We start from the raw sequence: 25,741 nt of genomic DNA, 5'->3' as shown, positions 1-25,741 counted from the left end.
AGCTGTCACCTCCATGCCCATTTTTTCTCTGCTTCTCATCTGAAATTGTGCAGGCGGAACCCTGATCCCGAGAGCCACACTGCCGTCCCTCTCGGGCCCTGTTCCGTCTGAGTGCTGGGCCTATCCCTTTTTCTCCAAATATTTTTAAATCTTTATCTTCGTTGAGTTTGCAGGGCCTCTCGTCTCTCTGCTTCTGCAGTTTCTAAGGTAACATGACCACTTTCCCATTGTCTATTACGTATACATCTTTAACCAGTTTGTCCTTATCATCCAAAGTAACTCCAAAGTAGGTTTTCACCATTGATTTCGCTAACCCCAAGGACCAGCCCCTTAACTGAAGAGCTGAGAATACCGATGCCCCAAACAAGCATGTGCCCAGGCTCAAAGCCCAGGGCCAGAACTGGAGTGCGGCACCTTGCTTTGACTTTCGATTTGGCATCTCTGCTACAGTGAACGATCCTCAAGGAAGGAAGCTGGTGGAGGGCAGAAGGGGGTTAAGAAGAAGTTTTCTTCTTTGAAAGGCTGCTTTTCTCTGACATAGGTGTATTATTACAGAAGGTGAATATGAATGTAGAAAAGTAATTATTTCTTATTTTTTTAATTAATTTAACTCCTAGGTTCACTCTCTCCCTGTCTTTGCCTTTGATTCTAATCCTCGAAAGAGACCTAGTTAATATCTTGTTACAACACGATAGGAGGCTCAGTGTTTTAATAGGCCTCTACTTAAGTGTCTAAATCCTACCTGTCTTGATTTTTGAGCTTTATTTGTCTACCCTGCAAAACATAAACTGAGGAAGATCTGCAATGGAATATTTCTTCCTACTCTCATCTGCCAGTCTTCTATTGCCCAGAAATAGTTGTCTTCCTCATATGCTATCACCACCACCATCGCTGAAATATTAATACTTTTACAGGGAAACAGCAGTAAAAACCAATTTTGCCCACACGCACGCACTTGGGTTGTATTAATGCCTTCAGAAAACTCAGCTCTGCCCCATGCAGTTTAGAAAATGAGTAGAAATCTATGAAGCATGCCTAAAACTTGGAGGTGGAGTTTTTACCAGCATGAGTGCTGTGTGCTCTCACAATCTGAAGCCTCACCAGGTAATAATGAGGTCATAGAAGAAATCATCAGCTGGGAGAGGGAGCCTGAGAATCCATTGCCAGGGCTTTTTACGACCTGCCTTAGGAAGACATCAGTTGCTGAGGGCAAAGTCCCCGACTGCACAGAAAGTCCCGGCAGGTGCTAATGATGTTGGTGCAACAAGGTCATCTAGGAGACCTGTTGTGCCTTTTGGATTCAATGTACTCTTAGTCACAAATGGGCCTCGATGCAGAACACTTCAGAGAATATAGTAGCCCTAAAAACCACCTGGATATATTCTAGTTAGGAAAGTCTTGCAGGTAAATAAATATCTCACCAGCCCCCAATGTTACATGGTCTGTCTTCCTGACCATAGGACAGAGATAATGTGGTCATTTAAATATCATTCTTCCTATTTACCTGAAAGAAACTATTTCTTTCCTTTGAAGAAACATGCAATGTTATTACTGAGAACTCAATGAAGGCCAGTCCCCGTAATTCCATGGCACACAAGTAGGAGTGTGGAATCCTAGTATCCCAAATCCGGAGAAGCCTGGTCATTCCACCTGCATCCTTTCCACACGTCACCTCTGAATTCCAACATCTCTTCTCAGTGCTCTGATCAGGAGCTGTGACTTCTAGCATCAGGCTCTTTGTAGCAATTTTCACCTATTTACTGCCTGAGATTTTTACTGTCACCCTTACGGAACAACCTAAAGTTCACCCTCCCCGGAAGAGTTCCCAGAAACCCAGACACATATAGGCAAAGTTGCTTCTGGACTTTACCAGTTTTTGTATATATTTTTATTATGCATATAAAACACAGCATGATAGCTATCTGTTTACCTGTATTTGTGCATATTTCGTTATGACATAAAACACCATATCATATTTATTTATTTACCTGTCTTTCTCTTCTCCCAACTCCCATAAAATAAAACAACCCCCCAAGGTTCTAACTTCTTTGAGGGCAAGGACTTTATCCTATACAGTTTTTAAATCATGTGTGGAAGCAGATGATTAAAGGATAAAGAGAAGGGAAGATTTATGTTATAGTGAAATCAGGGTAGATATAAGTAATTGTATCTGTATACACACATGGGAACTGATTCTTTATACACTTGTCTTTGGCTTGCTTTTATGTGGGTAGATGTTATTACATGATTAGGGTTGTTATTTTCAGACCTTCACAATACTGTTTAAATAGGGACTTATAAAAGAACAGGGAGGGTTTTTTAATTCTCTCTTAATCGATGCAAAATAAAAGAGGAAAGGTAATTATGTGGTTTTAGTGAAAAGGTTTCTCTGCTTCTGCGGTGTTTGGTCTAACTTGGTTCCTGAGAGCGCTCCCTGGCCTGGCCCCTCCCTTCTCTTGTCTTCAATGCTCAAAAACACATAAAAATCGTAACCCCAGGTCCCCCCAAGTCACGGAATATGCACCCCCGATGATGGGGCCACCCAGGTTTGATGCTTGAGCCATCTGTATCCTGGTCTGCCTCAGTCCTGCGGCCTTCCACCCACCCCCAGCGACAGGTCCCTGTCGTCCTCACAGTCAGTGTCTGAAGCTGTCTGGTGTGGGATCGCTGCAAGGCGAAAGGATTCTGCTGGAACCCACTGAAATAAAGGAGTAATGGAAGCAGCTCAGAGAACGAGGTGCAGGAAGCTGGGTCTCAGAGCCATACACTCTCAGCTCTACTTTCCCCTGCCTCTCCCCTCTCTCCTGATGACCTCCTTCAGAACTGAGGCGTCCTGACTCTCAGTCCAAAATCTTTTTGATGTCTATTACAAAAGGATGTTTTTCTTATGACAGAATACTGCATTACAAGCAAAAATTAGAGTTTTCAAATAATTAGTTTTAATGACAAAATTTTATAATACATATAAAGTAAAATGTTAAGTGAAACAAGCTAGGAGTATATAATACAATCAACTTATTCAGAATATTATCATAGAAGAAATACTGGGACTCTTTACAATGATTATTTGCTAAAAGGTGATAGTATTAGGAATCATTTTTACTTTTTTTATATTTTTTAATTTCCACATTTCCTAAACTTCTGAGTATACTCATATATCACCCTTGCAAAACAAAAATAATCCAAATTTGTTTAGCATCCCACTTTCCTTTTAATCTCCACTTTGCTTTGACTTCCACCTTTATTTTCCACCAGGGCGAGAGAGAGAACAGTGACTAAGTGTTCACAAAGTCTATTACCCTCTTTGATTCATTAGCTTTCCATCTGTTTCTCATTACTATTGCATCTATTATAATTTTATCCATATTTGGATACTTATGAAAATTATGTAAGAATTTCAATTTGTTTAACCGGTTGTCACTAAGTAAGAAGCGATTTGCCTTTCTGCTTTAGCATGTGCAGTGACCTGGGGTGAAAGAGCTCCAGTGAATGGAAAGTTGCTTTGTAATGGAATCACAGTAAGATTTATAAGGACTAGGAATATAAATGTCTTGGCAGAATTACTGTCAGTTCTACATTTTTCTCTACTTCTCTTGTAATTGCTACCTTAGAATTCCTCTGTGGTAGAAATATGCTGTGCTTCATATACAAACATATGAATATAGAGACATTGTTAGTATGCCATTATAAAACTTGCCATCAACTTTTCTAATCCTTTTTTCTCACTTCTGACAGGTTGGTTTTTCTAAAGAAAGAATGCCATCCTGTTAATTCCCTAGTGTGAAGTTCTTTTAGTGGATGCTGTGCTGTGCTACCCAGGAACCTCAAGACTAAGCATCTCTCTCTCTAGTTGCTGGCAGTGTTGGGGGCTAATGGCTCTGTACAGAGTGAACCCCCAGTAGTTGCCCCCAGGCCAAACAGTGGCCTCACCCAAGGCCACACCCTCTCCCTAGAACAGCCTCCCTCTAAGAGCTAGTCAATGAGAGACAGAAAGCCATGGCCTTGTTTCTAGTAAGAACAAACCTGAAGGACCATCCTGTAGGATCTGCTCTGAAGGTCACTGCCCTCCTCTGTCCACTTCTACCTATTTCATTACTCAACCGATGTCACTGCTATGAATATTTCTTAATAAATACCTGCATGCAGGTGATAAATCTGTCTCTGTGTCTGCTTCCTGGAGAATCCAACTAAAGACTTGGTCCCAGGAGTGGTCTGGGGAAGCTGACGTTTGGATAAGGAGGACTCCAGCCAGCTGGCTCTAAAGAGCATTGTCACTGCCACCAAGTAGGGCATGAATGGCCACAGGCACCCTGTATCGGCAAACTGTGGAGACTCCCAGAGCTGAGCTGGGACAGGAAAGCCCTGGGGTGAGATCCATCCAGTGCTCAAGGAGTTTGAAAGCAGGGATCGCAAAACTGTGGAATCCCGCAGAGATATTTGGATGCAGTCAATGCACTAAAGAAAAACAATGAAATGTCCAAAGTGATCAACTAACGAGTTTAAGAGGCAGAGGTCTTCTTTTGTATGATATAGAGTGAGTCTCATCTTCCATAGCTAAAAAGCAAAAAAAAAAAAAAAAAAAAAAATTAAAAAAAATTTTAAAAAGCCTAGAATCAAGCCCAGAACAGGCTTATTAAAGTAGCAGAGCTCCAAAGAATGTTGGATTCTCAACCCCTGCAAGTCTTCTATCCCAAAATCAGGGCCTTTGGGAAGGAGTGGGGCCATGAGGCATGGGATGGGAATATCTAAGTGGAAATCCTAGAAAATGAGGTCTCTCTGAAATTTCTGTGCCTGCCAAAATAGCTTTTGCTGTCCTGTAAAGGCCCTCCCCCGTTCCTAAAGACAATGAGCAAGCCCCTGCCTTGCATGACCACATGTGCTTCCTCTAGTGCCTATCCCCACATCCTCTCTTTGGCATAGGCCAATAACTAGGAGTGTAGTCATAATATAAACTTGCCAAGAAGGTACTACACTGACTAAGGGAAGAAAGAACTATTCCTCATAGAAGCTGCAGGGCTATCCTACAGCAAGAGCTGATATACAGGACTGCGTCTAGAAGGTGCTAGATCAAGGGAAGCAGAAAAGTTGTATAAGAGAATGTTCACTGATATGGACGTGCTCTCCCATGACACAGGACTTAGCACCCTGGCTAAGACCTCAGAATCCAGGAACACTGAAGAAAACAGTGATTCATGTGCATGAAGTCAATATAACAGAAGGACCATGGGAGACAATGCATTAGGAGATCAAAGGCCCAGGGAAATAGGTGGGGAGCGGGAACTTATGCGATGGCACAAACCCACTTACATGCCTATGTTCTGTGAGCAGCATGCAGGATACTATTTACCAAAGCAGTAGAGGTTAGAGGGGCCATTGCCTACTGAGAATCTCAGAAATGACCCTGTTCTGCAGCTCAGCCTGAAAGCAGATGTTGTTACAGAAGTGGGCTCACTGACTGCCGAGAGGATGATAAAATCCCAAATAACAAAGGTTGAGAGGTGCACTTAAATATCAGAAGAAATAGGGTTTCGTTTTCATAACAAATGCAGGACTGTTACAGTAGCCAAAAATCTCCAGAGGCATTAGAACATGTGGGGATGAGGCAGATGGCTAGACAACCAAGGTGATGTTCAGTCTATACAATCAACATATATCAAAGTTGGATGACCAAAGGAAGGAGGAGAGCTGCTCCAATAAACCATCATAATTACTTTTCCAGTTTCTAGACCTCAGCGTTAAGACTTAGACACTGAGCACCGCAGGAAAGCTCAGGTTCACGGGAAGAAGAACCCTGCAACACTGTGGCAGCTATGTTTACTGGTGCTATCTCCAGTGCTTTTCTCCAAGCATAAAGCACCCTTTACTGGAGTGATCATACAGCGGAAAAAGGAAAAGGCCCGAATAGTTCAATGACTATGATGCACATTATCCAAGTTGTTAAGAGACTGAGAGACTCGAGGCCTCCCTATTAGTGTGGAGGTATATGAGGACCAAGTAATAAATGTAGTTCTGGGTCAGAGCTGACCTTCAGGAGGTCCAATGGATCCTTGACCCAAACGGCAGTCATTAGGATGTTTATGAGAGCTGGCACACGTTGACCCTTTGAAATATGAGGTGAGGGATGTCACAGGGCACAATGGCCAAATGAAAGCCTCTGACTCACTCTCCTGCCACCGATATCAAAAGAGTTTTGCACTGTTATGGTTTGAATGTGAGTTGTCCTCCAAAAGCTCATGTGTGAGATAGTGTGAGAGGGTTCAGAGAAACTTAACCCAATCAGTGAATTAACTGAGGGTAAATGTAGGCAGGTGGGGTGTGGCTAGAGGAGGTGGGTCATTGGGGGCCTGGCTTTGGGGCATATATTTGCATTTGGCAATCTCTCTCTCCTCCCTCCCTCTCTCTCTCTCTCTCTCTCTCTCTCTCTCTCTCTCTCTCTCTCTCTTTCCTTCCAGATCATTCTGTAAGCTGCTGCCCTCCTCCACTCTCTTCTCCCACAACGTTCAGCCTTGCCTCGAGCCCAGAAGAATAGAGTCTGCTGTTTATGGATTGAGACCTCTGAATCCGTGAACCCCTAAATAAACTTTTCTTCCTCTGCAGTCGTTCTGGTTGGGTCCTTTTAGTCACAGCAGTGAAAAAGCTAACTAAAACATTCTAGGAGAATTTGAGATATGCACTACCCTTAGAAACGTAAGATGTAGCAGGGATGACCCCACTATGTCCCTATTAATTGCCAGCTTAAACCCCCAAACTCCCAATGGCCATACAAAATATGGCCATTGTCTATACACAAACTCAGCCACCGAGTTTCCCAATTGCCAAATGAGGCATCTTTGCTAGGGCAGGGTAACACTCTTGTGAGTGCATGTTATGGACCCAACAAATGCATGGTTTGCCCTCCCTCTTCATAAGGAGAATGAGACAGTTTGCTTTCTTCTTTCTTCTGTAGCATACAACAGCACACACTCACAGCCTAGCTCCAGGGCCATTGACTTGTCTGTCACACAATACTCTGAGGAGACCTGACCATCTGGATATCCCTCCTACCTTACTGATGACATTATATTAATCATATTGGAGAAGGAAAAAGTAGCAATCATGTTGGAGACCTGAGTGGATAAATCATATCATCCCAAACGATAGACAACAAACCTCATGAAGACTCAGGGGCTCACCACCGTAGCAATGTATTTTGTCTGGACATGCTGAACCCCTCATGGTAGATGAAAATTGCTGCATCTCATATCAGAAGACGGGAAGCACAATGCTTAGGGGGTCCCTTCAGGCCTTGAGAATTGCCATGCAGGGTTCAGCTCATTTACCATGTATACAGTCAAGGTTCTTCAGATAAATAGAATCAATTGTGGTGTGTGTGTGTGTGTGTGTGTGTGTGTGTGTGTGTGTGTGAAGAGGATTGGCTCCTGTGATAATGGAGCCTGGCAAGTCCATGGTCTCAGGGTAAGCGTGCAGGCTCAAGACCCAGAGAAAATCTGATGCTCAGTTCAAGTCTGAATACTTTAACAGTAGAATTCCTTCTTGCTTGAAGGGAGTTCAATCTTTGTTCTATGTAAACCTTCATATGATTGGATGAGATCACCCATGTTGTGTAAGGAAATCTGCTTTAAACACTTCACTCTCATCCTAAAATAAAACGCTCATAGACATTCAAAATTACCTTTGACCAAATACCTGGGCATCATGGCCCAGCCACATTGACCCATAAAATCGACAATCACACATGGTAACCCAAAAATGTTGTCTGCTGTCACTGGGGCCCAAGCAGGAAGTCCAAACTGAAGTGCAAGAAATCCTGCCCCATAATCTTCCAGACAGTGTGGTGGTCCTTAAAGGTAACAGTGTTAGGGAAAGAGGCGCCCAGTCATGGGAACCAAGTGACACTGCAGACAGAACTTTCCAAAGTGACCTGGGTCCTGTAAGGCTCCCAAAGTCATAATCTCAGGGCACAGCAGAAAAACCTTTGCAAAATGAAAGTGATACTTGTGGGTTCAGGCCTAGGCGGGGCTAGAAGATACAAATAATCGGCATGAAGAAGTGTTCCCAAACCCATGTGACCCACCCCTGCTGCGCTGATGCATATCCTCCAGCTCAAAGTCACAGCCACATAGAATAGTCCACCTGACTCACTCAGCAGGAGAGGGCTGGTTTTGTTTTATGGGTGAATTCATTCCGTATGTGAGAATGAGGAAGAAACTTACCGCTACAACTCTGTTTCCACTGAGAGAGGTTCTGGAAAGGGAAAGTAAGGGAAATTCCTCCCAAGGGCCAGAGCGCAGGGAGAGCTCTGTGGGGAAAGAGAGCAGCTTAAGGTAAGAATGTACATAAACACCTGGGAGGTGTCAGATAGCTTGGCTGGTTATTGGCGCCTAGAAAGGAAAAAAAGATGGGAGACAAAGAAATCCAAAGAAAAATCACATATGGCGAGATCAGTTGCAAGCTAGAACACAGAGATTTCGTGCCCCGGCCTCTTGGACAGGGTGTACTACTCTCTCAGCACTTAAAGTGTTCAGTAACCAGAAAGCTCCCCTGAGCCTGGCTCCATCTTTTATTGGGGTCTATTATGTGGGTGGGATTGATTGAATTGTCATCTGTGTGAGCTCAGGCTCCAGTCCCTCTCTCCTCCCTGGAGATGGGGCTGGCCCTATGTTCTACCCTCTAATCATATAGTTGGTGCTATGATGTGGATATGGTTTATGTGCTGAATGCTTGGTTCCTCTAGAACCATATAAAGATGCTAAAAGTCATGGGGATCTTTAGGAGGTGGCACCTAGTAGGATGTGATAAAAGCATCACTACCATTTTGGAGGGATTAATACTGGTCACACAGAAGTTCTCCCAGGAGTGGATGAGCACCCAAGGGCAGCTTATTATTAAAAAAAAAAAAAAAAAAAAGTGAGCCTGGGGTCTTCTTGGTTTCTTGCTTCTTCTCTGTCTGGCAGCCACATGGCACATCCGGCCATATGGATGTTATCCTCAGATGAGACTCAGATGAGATGAGATATCAGGGCTGATATCAGCATTATATTCTTGATATTCTAGCATTATCAACTAAATAAACCTTTTTTCTGTACCACATACCCAGTCTCAAGTATTTCGTTACAGCAACACAAAATGGATTAAGACAATTGGATTTTCAGGTGACTAGCACCCATCCTGAAGCTGTCTGGGGGACCACCAAGAGTCACTTCGTTAGCATAACAAGACTTTCCTATCATTCCTATCCTTCCTAGAGGCATCAAATAAATTTTGGCACACGTTGTACAAAACTGGTTAGCTGATGATAAATGGCTGCCATAGCTGAGCACACCAGTAGTATTCCTGACGGTGTTGCAAAGAGAATCGGTTTCGATGACATTGACACATACACTATTGATTCCTAATCCCAAGTGTTTGAAACTCTTTGCCAGAAAACAAGAACAAACACCTAAAATAGTCATCGTACCACCCAACATAACTGCCCCTACTTGAGGGCGGCATCCTCTGACCACTGGCCAGTGTGAAGTCAGGAGTCTGGTGTTAAAGTGTGACTCCTGCCCCAAAGTGGGACCACCCCTGGATCCAGGGATCCTCTGAGATGAACTGTAGCTTTAGTCGAAGTTCTCCCTTCAATTCCCAACAAATAACTGATCCTCAAAAGCAGCCCTCAGGAAACCTTCTCCGTGCATGCCCCTGAAGAGTCTGCTCCCTGGGCAGTCTAACCAGAGACAGTTTTAATAGCTCCCAGGACAAAATTCAGACATCTAAACAGCCCAGGCCATTCGCATGCTGACTACCTTGTTCTTTAATATCAGTTTGTACCATCTTTGAACTTTGTATTCTACCATATTGAATTTCATTGTAAAGGCCTTGAATTCCTTCATTTTGCTGATGGATTGGGTGAACTGGTGCAGGGGATCAACTGCCACTTCCCAGCCCTCCGCAGAACATGCCGACTTTGCTGCAGGCGGCCTGCTCATCAGGAAGTCCACAGAAATGCTCTTCCCCAGTTGTGTTAGTGACTATCTCCAGATATGCTAATGCTTCTTGTCATTGGTGCAGTATGATTTAATTAAAAACTATATCCATCAGAAAAATGTGCAGGCAAAAAAATGTGTTTTCTATGACAGCTAAATTCTATGCTTTGGAAAGACATGAAAAAGGTGAGTTTTCAATTATGGCTCTCTAATTTGGATGAAACCCTAGGAGAAAATTGAGAGGGGTGGTAAATCCCTAGAAATTTTCTCAAGAAGGCTATTCCCAAGCAAATTCAATTTCTCATCCCACTTGAAAGAGAAACAAGAATTGGGAGGACACACTATGGGTGCATCTTATGCAAGAAGGAAAACATGGAACCATATGTAACCAAGAAAAGGCATTGGCCTTTTATTTAAAAAAAAAAAATGGGCAAAGATAAGTGCATCTCCATGTTTTAATGTAAAATGAAATGCTTAAAGTGCATGTGGTTCTTTTTTATAATAACCTGTGTTAATCAGCTTTCTACACCTGCCAATCATCAACCTGGTTCACATCACAAGATGACCTCTCCCCTGGGTGTTAGTTCCCTTGCTCTGCCCATGACTCTTCTGTCCAGGACTCTGCACCTGTGGCCTCCACCTGTTAGTCCTAAAATCTCCCCAATGATCCCCTTCAAAATTCAGCCCAGGCCCCACTTCCTCCTGGGAAGCTCCCCAGACTCCCAGGATTTCACAGACACCCCGGCTGCCCCCTTGATAGCTCCTAAGTACAGTCTTGCACTTATCCACTGATGTGTCTCCCCCCAAGTCTGTAAGCAGCACCTGCCTCTCAGCCATCCTGGCCGCCCTGTGCTCAGTATATGGGAGAAGTGTGATAGATAAATATCATCATTTATGAATGGTTCAACACTCTTGGATTATCTTTCCATAAGAAATGGGCTCAGATGTCATTATCCTCCTTTTCTGGATGCTGCCTTCCTTCCTTTTACATAAAAAAGGGGGGCTTAGAGATGCTGGGGACAGATATGAATTAGTAGTGAGTTCCTCCTGCCTTCCTCTTGGTGAAAATGTAGCCCAAATTATCCTCACTTAAATGCACACAGTTGCCAGAATTTTATTCTTCTTTTTCCTTTCCTTCCCTCCCTTCTTCCTTCCTTCCTTCTTTTCTTCCTTTCCTTCTTTCTCTCTTCCTTTCTTCCTTCCTTCTGTAAATGTCTTGATTTACAAAGACATACAATGGCTATAAGGATCCTCATTTTCCAGTTGTTTATACTCAAATTCATATAATTGCCCTTTATCGATTAAGGAAGCAAATTATACTTTGTTAGGAAGGTAGCTGATCACTGCCCTCAGAAAGAAAGGTGCGATAGATTTGTAAATTACTGTGACACTAGGAGCAAACTGCATTAATTAATCTACCTCCACACACATCATTTCACTCCTCCTAGGGGCATCAAATAAATTTTGGCGCACGTTGTACAGAACTGGTTAGCTGCTGATAAATGGCTGTCATAGCTAAAACACCAGTAGGATTCCTGATGGCGTTGCAAGGAGAATCGGTTTCGATGACATGGTGCCCTCTGGGTTTCAACTGGAAGTTCACCAGAAACTTCTGTCATTGGGACTCCTTGTTTGCTACTGACAGACCCCACCCGGCTGTGCTCCCCACCTCTGCCAGCAAGAGCTCCTTCCAGAAGAGACGCCACTGCAGGAGGCTCTGAGCAACATCACCACCAGCTACCTACTCTCACCTGCTTATGAGAGTCCCAGGTGGCAGCTATATCAAGCACCTAGAACAGAGAACAGCGTCATAGAGTTTCTTAGAGTCTAAGAGAGATTCTCAGAAGCCTTCTGTGTTTTCCTCCTAGAGTTTCCAGTGTGAAGAATCAATGGAGATTTGTAGCAGAAGCAGCCTGGGCATTGCCCCACACCACCTGTCCCTTTAGTGTTACCTTCCTCGGCCTTTCCCTCCACTGCTGGCCTCTGTCCTCCCAGAAGCAGCTGCATTAGGGGCCACTAGACCCACTTTGCCCATGGAGGGAAAGTCAAAGTCCCTGGGAATTTGGAGAACAGCTCCTCAGAAAGACTGAGGGTTCCAGAAGCATAAATAACCAGCCTCTTGTTGGGCACGGTGACACACAACTGTGACCCCGGCCGCTCTGGAGGCTGAGGTAGGAGGGTCATGAGATCAAAGCCAGCCTCAGCAATTTAGTGAGGCCCAAAGCAGCTTAGCAAGTCCCTGTCTCTAAATGAGATATAAAAAGAACTGGGGATGTGTCTCAGAGGTTGAGTGCCCCTGGGTTCGATTCCCGCAGGTACCCCAGATAAATAAATCAATAACCAGCCTCTTCATCCCCGAAGGGTCAAGCCAGTTACCTTCCCATAGAACTTGTTAGTAGCTCATGTTGATTGCTCTCCAGCCCTTCTCTCACTAGGGTGACCAGCCACCCAGCTTGCCAGGACTGTCCTGATTTTCACATTGAAAGTCTCACCTTCCAGAAACCTCTGAGTCCTGGACAAAATGGGAAAATCCCCCATCTTCCATTGCTGGTGGTTCCCGAAACAATTCCCAATAAATCACCTTCACGTGAACCCTCCTCTCGGGGATCTGCCTCTGGAAAAATCTAAACCAAGGTAATAGATTTTCAAAACACCGGCTGCCTAATGAGTCTCTTTAACCTTCCGTCTGTCCGCTCATGCCAACACAGGCCACTTCGACAAGTCAGCTCAGAACACTTTAGGGAGTGAGACGGGGCTTTCACACGCACCTGCACCAGCACTGCTGCCTCCCGGTCCTGAGCCAGTCCCGTCTCTCCTCACTGGCAGGGAAGCCACAAGTAGCCTCCTCCAGTGTCTCCTCCTTCCATCCTTCATTCATTCTCGGAGCGACTTAGTTATAATATGAACCAGGTCAAAACCCCTACAGTGGATCCCCACCTCACTCAGAATAGAAACAGAGGTCTCCTCCATGACCCAAAGCCCCCATGATGGCCAATTCTGACTTCCCCTGTCCTCCTGTCTCACGCTGTCCCCTCTCTGTGTGCTAGCTGGACCACAGAGTTGGCTCTCTGTTGAGAGCCACAGCCGAAGGGGCCCCAGCAAACTTTCAGACTGCCAGCTGATGAGCTGAAGGGGCCCCAGCAAACTTTCAGACTGCCAGCTGAAGATTGGCTCACAGAGGCCCCAGCAACATCTAGCAACATCTAGCTGATTGGCTCCTCTGCGGTGAAGCTCATTGGGCTGTTTCCCTGCCTCAAATACAGGGCATGTTAATACTTGAGATCCTGTCTCAGGATCTGAACTATCCACTGCGGGGGTTGGGGGCCTCCCAGCATGTGGAGGTGGCCTTGTCAGTTGGACACTTACGTCCTCTGGTGATAGAAAGGTGTTAGTAGCAGTCTCCCTTTGTAACTTTCCCCCTGACGGCTTTTTCTGCTTTACACTTTCTTTCTCTGTCTGACTACCTTGAGAGACCTTCTCTTTTACTTGAATATTTCTGCTATAACTATAATACAACCCAAGAAGATAACGCCAAACAAAACTGAAACAGAGTGAAACAAAAGTGGAACAACAGAAAATCATTATAGCCTTTCTATCCTCCTGAAATGTCCATTCGTCCTTTCTCCCTATCTGTTCCTCAGATGTGAGCGGTTTTTCTTCCATCTTACACATCTCCAGGGACAGGCAACTTAAAACAAAAGTGAAGCAAAACAAAAGAGGAAAATGGCTCCCCATCCTCTCGCCCTGCCCTCAGGGGCGAGCGGTTTACTTACCCTCAGTCGCCCCCCGTACGGGCCACCAAATGCCGCAGTCTGGCTGGGCACAATTCAGGAGCCACTTGTCAAAAGAAACTAACTTTATTTTTAGAACCACACACGATAAACAAAACAGCTCCTCAGGAAAAACCCTCAGAGCCCAACTGCCACCACCGGCTTCCCACAAGCCACCACCCCAACCCAGCCTCTTCCTCCCACAATCCTCCTGCTCTTGAGGCCGATTGGCTGGGTTGCGTGGGCGGAGCCAAAAAAGTCCCCCAATGAGCAGCTCTGTGGTCTGAAAGGGCAGGGAAACAGCCCAATGAGCATCACCGCAGAGGAGCCAATCAGCTAGATGTTGCTGGGGCCGCTGTGAGCCAGTCATCAGCTGGCAGTCTGAAAGTTTGCTGGGGCCACTGTGAGCCAATCATCAGCTGGCAGTCTGAAAGTTTGCTGGGGCCCCTTCGGCTGTGGCTCTCAACAGCTCTCTCATTGGTCGGCAAGATGACTCACTTCCTTGAGGTCTTGGCTCAGAGTCCCCACCTCAGCAAGCCTTGCTCTGGTGTCCCCTGGGAGCTGCGAAGATCCCCAGACCACAGGCACCCTGATCTTGCTTCTCCCCCATTTCTCAGCAGTTCTGCAGCCCAAGCTTCACAGCACAGCTCCAGGAGGGCAGAGGACAGGCCTGGTCCAGGACGTCTCCCACAGTGCTGGCTCCAGGAGTCTCCACCTCCCACTTGCATGCAGCCTCCTGAGACCAGGACGAGGTATCAGAGTCTGCATTATGCTACTCAACGGTGACCTGTCACTTGGCTGATGGCACCCCATCTCCTCAAGACTTACCCCTCCCTGGGGAAAGATATTGGGAAAAGCCACCTGTTGGAGCTGCTTCCAGTATTTCTCTTTATTGGGACTGTAAACGGATGCCCTTGGATGTCTTGGTACTGTGGCTGCTGCTGTCTCCCCGGTTGCAGACAATCTGACAACCCAGGGAACCCACAGGTTGCTCTCCAGACACCCCCCTCCTATAAAAGATGGCTCTGCTTGCCCTTTTATCTTGGGACTATAGTTAGAAAACGATAACCCCAATAAAAATAATATCTGATGAAAGAAAATAAAGCTTAGTGTTGGATTCCCCTTCAGGTATAAGACAGACCTGCATCCCTCAGCAGTTCCCAAAATGGGGTACCCAGAACAACAATGCCAATATCAATGGGAACTCGCTCTTGCAGCTTATCAGGTCCTTCCAGCCAGTCCCTAGACCTACTGAATCAGAAATTCTGGACCCAGCCACATGTGTCTTAGAAAGAGACCCAGAAGATTCTGCCGCACAAACTTTGAGAACTTCTGACCTGGCAAACAGTTTTCACTGGGGATTCTTTTATCTAGAAACTTTCTGCTATGAATTGTTTCATTGGGATTCCTTGGACCAAGGTTTCTTAATCTTGGCACTATGGACATTTGGATTATATTTTTGGTTGTAGAGAACTGTCCTGTATCTTGGGATACTTAGCAGCATTCTCGGCTTCTGCGCACTAAATGTCAATACTTTCCCCTCTCATCTCTCAGTTATGAGCAGGAAAAAAAAATATCTCCAGGCATTGCCAAATGTCCCTTGGAGGACAAATTTGCCCTTGCTTGAGAATCACTCCCCTGGACAATTCCTGGAAGGCAAGAACAAAGCTAAGCCCACCAACCTTACAATTGGATGACTGCCTCCTGTTTTCCACAGTTGGATCTTAGAGCATCTGTGGCAGGCGGGGGTCCCTGAGAATAGACTTTGGTTCCGTGTGCAAGAGGTTTACAGAGGAGTAACTAGAGGAACAACTCCTGTGATGAGGTAGACAAGCAAGAACGGGCAAAAGAAGAGGCTGGGCTACAGCACAGTCGACACAGAACACCCACAACTCTTAAGCAAAAGCTCTGACAGTCATCTCCCACTCCAGTTGAACTCTGTGGCTCCTTCGACTGAAGTGAATTTCTTCACTAATTCCAAGAGAGGAACTGCTATGGTTTGAATCTGCTCTGTCCCCCGGCAAAACTCACGTGGAGGCTTAATTCCTCAGTGAAGCAATGTAGGGAGTTGGGATTCAGTGGGAGGTGTGTGGGGCTTGGGCAGGTACCCTCCTGCATGAATTAGTGCCTTTCTGATATTAGTTCTCAGTCTCATGGAACGAGATTGTTTATCAAGAGAATAGGGTGTTATAAAAGTAAGTCCACCTTCCCCTTTTGTTTCTTTCCCTCGTGCCCCACTTGCCCTTCTGCTTTCCATCATGAGTTGAGGTAGCCCAAAGCCCTTACCCAATGAACTTGGACTTCCCAGCCTCCCAACCATGAGCCAAAATAAACCTCATTCCTTTATAAATTTCCCAGCCTCAAGCATTCTGTTTCATCAACAGAAAACCCACTAGGAACTGAGCTGTGAGCTACCAGAATCCAGCACTCAGGAACAAGCACACAGGTCTTGAGTGGTGACCACAGAATCCACGACAGTATCTCCACGACAGCGTCCTACTTCTTCACAGAACCAGGACCGTAAATTAACAGAAATCCTGTGATTCCAGGCATGCCCTTAAGTGTTCAAGTTCAAACTTGAGTTCAAAAAGTTATCTACACACTTGAACTAAGAACATTTATTTAGTCAAATGATATCCTAAGACATTCTGTGAATGGACCCAACAATCCTCACTGTCCATCTGTGTTCTACCGGAGCACCATTTGTTCACACACACACACACACACACAAAGTGCTCTTTGGAGTTGTCCTTCTGCATCTTTACAAGAAGCCAGTGGGAATCAGGCCAAGAGATGGGTCATCTGGCTCTGATATGACTCTTCTCAGGAGGATCTGATTATAGATGAGGAGAAGGATCTGGGGTGTGCCAAGGCTCATCTTCTCTTTGGTTTCTGCTCAGAATGACAAACAGAAATTCATTAGCACTTGTCAGTTTCTACCAGCTCTGTGGCCCCATGCATGGCCTGAGCTTTTCAGCCTGCAAAGCCAGCACTGCCTGTCTTCAAGTCAATCAGGACTGACCCCATAGTGTCCCTGAAGTCCCATCATTTCCCGTAGAAGCCCTGAAATGTGTCTGATCTGTGGCTTTAACCCAGATCTCTGCAGACAAGTCCTAGGGTGACCTGTCCATCAAACCATTACCTTTCATTCATTTAGTATTTCTATAATTCCCATCAGGACTCACCTTGAAGGCTGTCCAGCACCTCTCTCTTATCCCCAGGCCTGTCTGATGGGAGGGCTTAGTCAACTCCTCAGCAAACAGGTGAGTCCTCTGGTTGCTAAATGTCTGGCTTGGAAACTTCATGGTAGACTCTTCAAAATCACCTTATTTCCGGGACTTACAATCCTAAAAGGAGTGATGTCAGTAGAAATACTAGAAAGAACAATGTCAAATGCTTTCAAATTTGAAGTCTGACTCTCATGAATCATCTGTAAGTAAAAATGTATATAAATTAAAGCTGACATAACTGTGCGAAGGAAGAAACATCTTTTAACAGATTCTTTTTGACCTTTAAGAATTTGCTACACACACACACACACACACACACACACACACACACACACTCATCTGTTCACTAAGCACCACTGAATGGAATGATGAGTTCATATGAACTCTGTCCCTGGCTGTAAGTAACTGAAGGGCAGAAGCCACAGACTCTTTCTAACCATACTATCTCAGGAATTTTGCCCAGGAGCTGGGGAGGATCACAGGCTGAGAGGGAGGAGGACAGGAATGCCACGTCCATCCTTTGTCCAAGACTTCATCAGAGAGCTACAATTAAAACAGACTAAAGCAAAGTGTTTTGTCAGATGGTGTGTCTGTGGAGGCTCCTATTTAGAGTTCAGAAACAGGATAGCATCTTTACAGTAGGGAAAACAGGAGGGACACCTTGTACTTAAAGTCTTGTCTTCAGGAATGTGTTCGGAGAAACCAAGACTCTGTCCACGACTTTGTGAATCAGACGTATTCCCCTCCCCACCACCCCACCCACTGGACTTAACAAACTTTTTACATACTCTTAGGGGATTCATCAACTTTGAATTTCCCATCCACCCTAGTGTCCAGGAAAAGAATTCTGAGGTCCAGAGAGAAGTGACATTTTTAGCCCTTTCTCTGGCAGACAAGCTACTTGGCTTTCTTTTTCTTTCTTTCTTTTTTTTTAACTTGTTCCTTTTAGATATACATGACTTTCTCAGAAGCATGCAAGAAGATTGGATCCTCATCCACTTTGCCGTATGGCTGCATGAAGTTAACACCAAGACACATTCTGTGGGGGAGTGAGAGCATTTGAGTGTGACATACGACTCCATTACTCAGCCCTCAGCCTGCATCTATTTTTGCCTCAGCAATATTTGTTAGAGCAATGGCCCGTAAGTGTATTTAGGTGCATCATCATTGGGTTTCACAAACTATCAGTTTCATGTGTCGATTTTCATAGAACATAGGATGTGTCATTATAAAAGATTTTTACAGGTGGCTTCCTCCCAATAATATACATTTTAAGAAGTAAAAATGTAGAGAAAATAAGCATTATTTCATCAGGAATGAATGATAATACAGTACTAACAGTATCTACATGACCAATCACACTTCTAAGATTCATATGACAATATCTGATGCTTAGTCCCTCTTTTTGTGTGTGTGGGGGCAGTACCCAGGATTGGACTCAAGGGCACTGACCACTGAGCCACACACCCAGCCCTGTTTTTTGTATTTTATTTAGAAACAGGATCTCACTGAGTTGCTTATCACCTTGCTTTTTCTGAGGTTGGCTTTGAACTCGTGATCCTCCTGCCTCAGCCTCCCAAGCCACTGGGATTACAGGCCTGCCCTTCATGCCTGGCTTATAGTCTCTTTATAATTCAGTATTATTGATTTTTTTTTTTTTTTTTTTTTTGCTGTTTGGTCCTAGGTATTGAACTCAGACCTAGTACATGCTAAGCACATGCTCTACCACTGAGCTACATCTCCAGCTCAGGTCTTATTGATTTTTCATTGTTAGAATAACAATGGAAGGAAACTTGGACTTGAACTCAGGACTGGACACTTGGTTCTGGCTCACATATCATATGAGATGGTTCTTCATGTCTAAGGAAGACTGTTTAGAGCATAAGTCATAGGAGATTATTTTTACTAGGCTCATTTCTTAGGAAACTCTTAGTCACAGAGATATCATGAATAGGGAATGGTAAAAGTAATGTTGTTTAAGTCTTACTTTTATACTTTTAGTGACAACTTTGTCACTTTTAGTGACAACGTTGCCTGTGAAACGTTGAGTTGTTTTTCAGGGAGAGTGCAAGTTCAACTGCTTCCAGGAAGCCATCCAGAAGTATACAATCCATACATCACTCTATCTTTCTTTAAAATTCTCATGGTATTCAGCTGGGAATAGTGGCACAACCTGTAATCCCAGGGATTTAGGAGGTTGATGCAGAAAGATAGCAAGTTCAAGGCCAGCCTCAGCAATTTAGCAAGGCCCTAAGCAACTTAGTGAGACCCCATCACAAGATAAAAAATAAAAGGGCTGGGGATGTGACTGAAAGGTCGAATGCCCCTGAGTTCAATCCTGGAAACCTAATATATAAATAAATAAATAGGCTGGGGATATAGCTCAGTGGCATAGTGCCCCTGGTACCAAAAACCAACCCCCCCCAAAAAAAAAAACCAACAATGTTATAATAGACTTCATTTCACTCCTTTAAACACTAGATTTTATGTAACTTGGTTTCAACTATGGGTACTAAAGCCTAGCTCATTTGCTTATTTTCTAAAGACCAAACTCCTAGCTTTAGAACTTACTGTTCATAAATTTACTGCTCCTGAACAAGTCCATTAATCCTCTGAACTTAATACCTATGGATTTTTCAGGAGTATTTTAATAATCATGAAACAATTTCTGACCGTGGAGAAATTCACCAAGAATGAAGAGTTTTGGGTGCAGGATCCAAGATGGCGGGCCACAGGGAGGCAGCATTCTGTGTCGCTCCTTGACCGGGACTCAAGTGGTGAGAGCATTGCTTCTCCGTGAGCCATGTTCCTGCCCCAGCACAGGAATCACGTCCACCATGCCAGTCCAGGGCTCCAGACCTCAGGGTCAGAGTAGGTCTCCCAACTACTTGCCTACCCAGGACTACTGGGTACCCGAGTGGGACCATCAGCATCAGTACCCATGCAGAACTTTTGGCCACCCATCCAAGCAGAAGTCATGTAATCCACTCCCACACAGGACACCTGGTAGCTTCCCACACGCAGAAACTCTGGCTGCCATTCCCCTGTGGAACCCCTCTACCAATGTGGGGCTCCCCCAGTCGCAGCCTTATTGGGACTCTGCAGCAACAGAGGTAGTCCCCTGTGTGCAGTAGCCGGCCTGCACCTGAGAACCTCCACAGGCTCTGAAGTCACCCGACAGCCACACACTGCACACCACAGAGCTCCCCTCTGAACTCATCATCCCACACCATCGCCTGGCTCCCCCTACCCGACCCAACACCCCATCACTGAAAGCAGGTGCCTCCATCTTGGGTCACCTTCATGACCGTCTTCAGTGGGGACAAGCAACTCCCAGTTTGGAACTCTGGCTGGCCAGCTACCAGTCTCTAATTCTCCCCTCTCTCCAGCGGCGGCTACCCCAACCCAGTGACACCCTGGTTCACTTCACCATCCTGAGGGCAGAGATACCAGCTAACAGCAGACAAGCCCACCTATTGGATGGGAAGGGAAGCAGGAAGGATACTGATCTCCAACCAAAACAACCCTTGTTTCTTCCTTCAGGATTTTTTTTTCTTCTCTCTTTCTATTCTTCCGCCCTCACATTCCCAACATATGTGAAACCAAGTACTTGGCATGAATTAGGATTCTGAGGTCTAGGACATCTGAATAGTATATTACAGTTGTGTCGTATATTCTTTTTTTGTTTATTTGTTTTTTCTTTTAATTTTTTTCTTGTTTCCACCAATTTCTACTATTTTAACTTTTTTTATTTTTTCTTAATGTATATGTGTGTTTGTTTTTTGTACTTTGTGTACTGTCTTCCCACTTATTGTCTACCCAAAATTACTTCCTTTCTCTTCTCCTGCTACAAATCTTCCTCTCTAGATTTCTCTTTCACACTTCCTAAGATATAATAATTCTATATCCTCACCTCCTACCTCCTCAGCATACCATCCTACTTTTCAATCCTGGTTCTTTGTCCACCATCAGAAACTGTAAACCCTTTTATAAACCTACTAATCACATTGTAGATAATAATTGAATTCACCATTTCTTTACATTGTTACCAAACTATAAACATCTTAGTAGCAAACATTTGTTTTTAGGGTGTATATTATTTGTATTGGGGTCTGTTAACATTGTTCTTCACCTCAAAGGAGAGGTATTGGAACCCTACTGTAGGGCATGATGTGGCATGTGGGGCATGTTGCATTGGAAAGGAGGAAACCTAACTTGCTAACTTGCTAGCCGCTTCCCCGTCTTGGGGCCGCACAGGTGGCTAAGATAGCGCCTGGAGATCAGCCAGGAGGCGGTGCTGTGGGTGGTGACAAAAAAAACAGGCCACCTCCAGGATAGGTCCAGGAGTCTTCCACCCTCATGGACAGCTGGTGTCTTCCCTTACAGACCATGGGATGGGTGTACACGTGGACTCGCTCCACCCCTCTGACCTTTATCCCGATTGGTTCCTGCGCATTATGTTAGCTGTGTGTACTTCTTCAATAAATGAGATCCTGCTTTGAGTGGTCTCCCTGGCCCATCTGATTGTCCACCAATGAGGGAGGGCTGGGTGCGGGCGGCCAGCGGACCTTTGCCTTTCTTGGCTCGTCCTGGTCGGGGCGTGCTTTCCCCATCTCTCCCGCAGGTCAGGAGGAAACAGGGGGCTAAAAACCCCAACACCCTACCAGCACTATCAGCCTATAGGGTAAATGGTAACGCCTCGGATCCACAGTGCTAGAAGGATGAAGAGTTTTCTTCTCGGCCACACTGAGGTCCTATGAGTAGTCTGTTTCTACACCAGGACCCTTGAAGAGGTGATGATGTTGGGTACCAAAAGAGTGGATGAATCCATGGTGAAGACTTACCCTGAACTTATGTCACTGATCAAGTGCAATAGTTTGGGGTTTTCATTTGTTTTTGTTTCTATTCTTTTTTTTTTTTTTTTCAGATAGTTAAATTCAAAATGGGGATCAAGGTATCTGTTTCATCTACACCAGAGAAGGCAGACTGCGGGGTAAACCTTTTGTTGATCTTGAATTAGAAGATTAAATCAAATAGTCTCTGGAAAAAAGATAAAGAAATTGTGGGACACAGATTTGTTGCAGTATCAAGTGAAATCATATTGAGGTGGACTGGGTGTTGAAGTATACTGGTCCAAGTAGTCCCAACATGGCCAGTGATGGCTGTGTACAGCGTGGAGGACTCCCGATTGGGTGTAGCAAGAAAGAGAGTGACCAGCCCTCCTCAGGGTTGGAAATCATGCCAAATGGGATAACATGGCCAGTGCACTTCCGAGGGAGGAATGTGGGGCAGGGCTACATGCAGTTTGCTTCATCAGAAACTAGTTGAATATTTTTCACAGAAAATAGTTGAAAAAGCGCTAAAGAAATGGAAGAAAAGAACAGGGCATGTGTCTAGTGAAATCTTTAAGAGCAAGTGAGCTGAAGGTAGAACTCATGATCCGCCGCAGAAGCTCATGTCCATTCAGCAGCCAGATCTGGGGCTGGCAGAGGCATAACAGCATCAACAGAGGAGCTGGCTTTGAGAGAATGAGGCGTGGTGTTCATGGTGGAGGCTTTGGAGGCTACGGTGATTATAATGGCTTAATTACAACTAAGAGATTTGAAAGGGGCTTCCGTTACTATTTTTCAGGTGTGTAGATATGGAGGTGGTGGCTCTTTCAGAGGACAAGGGAACATTTTGTACATATGTGGGGATTATGTTACAGAGTTACTTAGTATCTCCCCCACACACTGCTGAAACCTATGACAGTACTAATTGGGGTTGGTCCTGATGGTAGAGTAGAAGTCAAGTTTGCAACTCATGAACACGCTCTGTAGAGATGCCAAAAGACAAAGCAAATGGCAATACAGATACGTGGAACTCTTCTCGAATTCACAGTAGGAGCAAGCATTGGTGCTTATGGTAGCCAAATGATCGTGGCATGGGTGGGTTTGTCAAACCAGTTCAATGATGGTGGCCTGGGCAGCCAACAGCTGAGTGGTGGTTATGGGGGCAGCTATAATGGCCAGAGCCACGTGAGTGGATACAACCAAGTATTACAGCCAAACTCCAGTGATTTGCAATCAAACATTGCATGGATAGCCAAAGAGCAATGATGAGCAGCTACTATAAACGTGGACGGAGAATAGCTATGGGCAGAACAAGAAAGAGAGATATGTCCAGTATGCCCAGTACCAGGGGTGAATGGGGGAGGTGACCTGGATCACTGGCTATTCATCGCCTTTTTAAAAGAAAAAAAAAATCAGTTTATTTTTTTTTCAACATAAGCATATGATTTGTGCTTACTCTATAAGTGGAAGTCAGGATTGTTTTAAAGACTTGAGGCTCAGTATTTTCTAACAGAACAAACTAGATCTAGGATGTAATGGTGAAGTTGAATAACTATCACTATAAACAATTTTCACTTTTCTCAAGCTGTGTTACAGGGTGTGTCTGAGCAGTAACCATAGTTAGGGTAAAGGAGTTGAATCATGTTGAATGTTGCTCTTATTCCATGTTACATGAAACACTGGTTAGATGCATGCTGAATGACATGCTTTTGTTTAAAACTCAACACAGGAGCAATATCTACAATCAAAGGTGAAACCCTTGGCATGTGTGTTAATTCTAGTTTGGTTGGTTGGTTGGTTGGTTGGTTGGTTGGTTGGTTTTTGTAATAACCTGTAAGACACATGAGTTTAAGTTTTTGTTTAAGTTATTAGGAAAATTTTGAAATGGAATAAAAGTATTTGGGGATTTTGCTTTTGGTGTTTGTAGAAAATTATAAGACCTTGATTTAAATACTTCACTGAATTCTGATTTCTTCCTTTAAAAAAAAAAAAAAAAAACTGGGAAAGAAGAAAGGAGAAAAGGGAGGAAGACCGGAAGGAGAAGGGTTCAAAAGAGAAAAAGAAAGAGTGACAAATAAGATTCACAAGGCTACCAATTCATTTTATGGACAATAATAGTACTGGCCAAAGTAAAATTACTATTTTATATAAAACTATTACTTTGGTGTGATTCAGTATACAGTTGTGACCGTCAGCTTTCCATAACTACACCTTACCTAATCAACCGGTAAATAGAAAAGGTTTATTTAGGCTCTCAGTTTGGGAGGTCCCTGTGACTTTGGGCCTGTGGGAAGGCAGCACATCAGGCCAAGAGTGCATGGCACACCACACTGCTCACCTCCTGGCAAGAGGGAAGAGGCCAAGAAGAGACGGTTCTTTTCAAGAACGATCCTGTGACTTCAGCACCTTCCACTGGATCCCTACTTCCTAAAGCCTTCACCACTCCCAACAGTGCCACTGCGGGGAACAAGTCTTCAACCCATAGGCTTTGGGGACATTTAAAATCAGTGGCACACACCTGTGATTTCAGCAGCTTGGGAGGCTGAGGCAGGAGGATTAAAAGCGAGGCACTAAGGAACTCAGTGAGACCCTATCTCTAAGTAAAATACAAAATCAGGCTGGGGATGTGGCTCAGTGGTTGAGTGCCCCCGGGTTCAATCCCTGGAACCCCAAAATAATTAAAATAAAATAAGATCCAAACTATGGCACAGAATATGTATTTATATAGGCATCCTGGTAAACACGTGCTAAAGAAATGACTAGGTTCTGTGTTTGACAGCCTACTGAGAATTAGTCATTATTTATTTAGCATTCTGGAAAGTTCCTACTTCATATTTAAAAGATACTGAAACAAACCACTAATAAGCCAGTTAATAAAAATATAATAGGGGCTGGGTAGAGCACTTGCCTTGCACTTGTGAGGTCCTGGGTTTAATCCTCAGCACCACGTAAAAAATAAATCAATAAAATAAATAAAGATATTGTGCCCATCTTTTTTAAAAAAAATCTTTAAAAAATAAAAATATAATTTTTTTAAAATTTTCTAATGTGAACTGTAATAAACAGTTTGAGCTGATACATTTATGTATAAAGATACTTGTCAAGTACACATAAAATTAAAACCTGGAAACATCAAAAATTTCTAAGACATAGAGTCTGTACAATCTACTGTTACAAACCCATTAAAGAGCATTTTAGGTGGGGCAGGGGCATTTAATGTAGCTCATTGGTAGAGCACTTGCCTTGCATTTGTGAGGCACTGGGTTCAATTCCAAGTCCAAGCAATGTGTACAAATAAATTAAATAAAGGTCCACTGACAATTAAATATGAAAAGAAAAAAATCAAAAAAGAGCATTTTAGGTAATATTTTATAAATATAATAATAATATAAGTATTTTAAAATACATTAATTTTTTAAAAGTAGATGATTATGTAAATCTGGGGTTTTATTTATTTTAATGTATAAAATCCAAAGAAAAAATTATGGATAAGTGGGGGGAAAAAAAGAGTTACAATGATCAGAATTTGCTAATGAGAACTTTATTATTTGTATCTTTCTGAATTTTAAATTTTTTTCCACAATGTGCATACTAGTTTTAAAAACAGAAAAGAAATAAACAAGCTTTTTTTTTTCAAAAACATGATATGTTGTAAATACAATTTTTAAATAAAAGTTGCAATCGTGAAGCATAATTTCTAAAAACAAGAAAAATGGTAAGCAAAAAAAAATTCTTCTCCAATATTTTATAAATAGATTGTACCCAGATGTTCTTTTTTGTAACATGCCAGAGAGCAAGGATGTGCTCAAAGAAGGGCACAGAGGGCACCTCAGAATAATAAAATATACTTATAGAAATGCATTTTAATCCATAGAATGAAACATGTACAGCTTAGAGTTCAATCTGGTATGTAGATGATAAGTGATTGATATATGATAGAC

General features: G+C 43.8%; 1 pseudogene; it reads left to right on the top strand.

Moving 5' to 3' along the window:
- The window catches only part of LOC143380085 (heterogeneous nuclear ribonucleoprotein H-like), a 72,614-nt pseudogene extending 49,548 nt beyond the window's left edge, over window positions 1–23,066 (top strand).
- The last annotated feature ends 2,675 nt before the right edge of the window (window positions 23,067–25,741 follow it).

The sequence above is a fragment of the Callospermophilus lateralis genome, chromosome 14 (genome assembly GCF_048772815.1).
Source record: "Callospermophilus lateralis isolate mCalLat2 chromosome 14, mCalLat2.hap1, whole genome shotgun sequence".
Lineage (NCBI taxonomy): Eukaryota > Metazoa > Chordata > Mammalia > Rodentia > Sciuridae > Callospermophilus > Callospermophilus lateralis.
The sequence above is the reverse complement of the archived record's forward strand: the minus strand, read 5'-3'. Positions and strand labels throughout refer to the sequence as shown.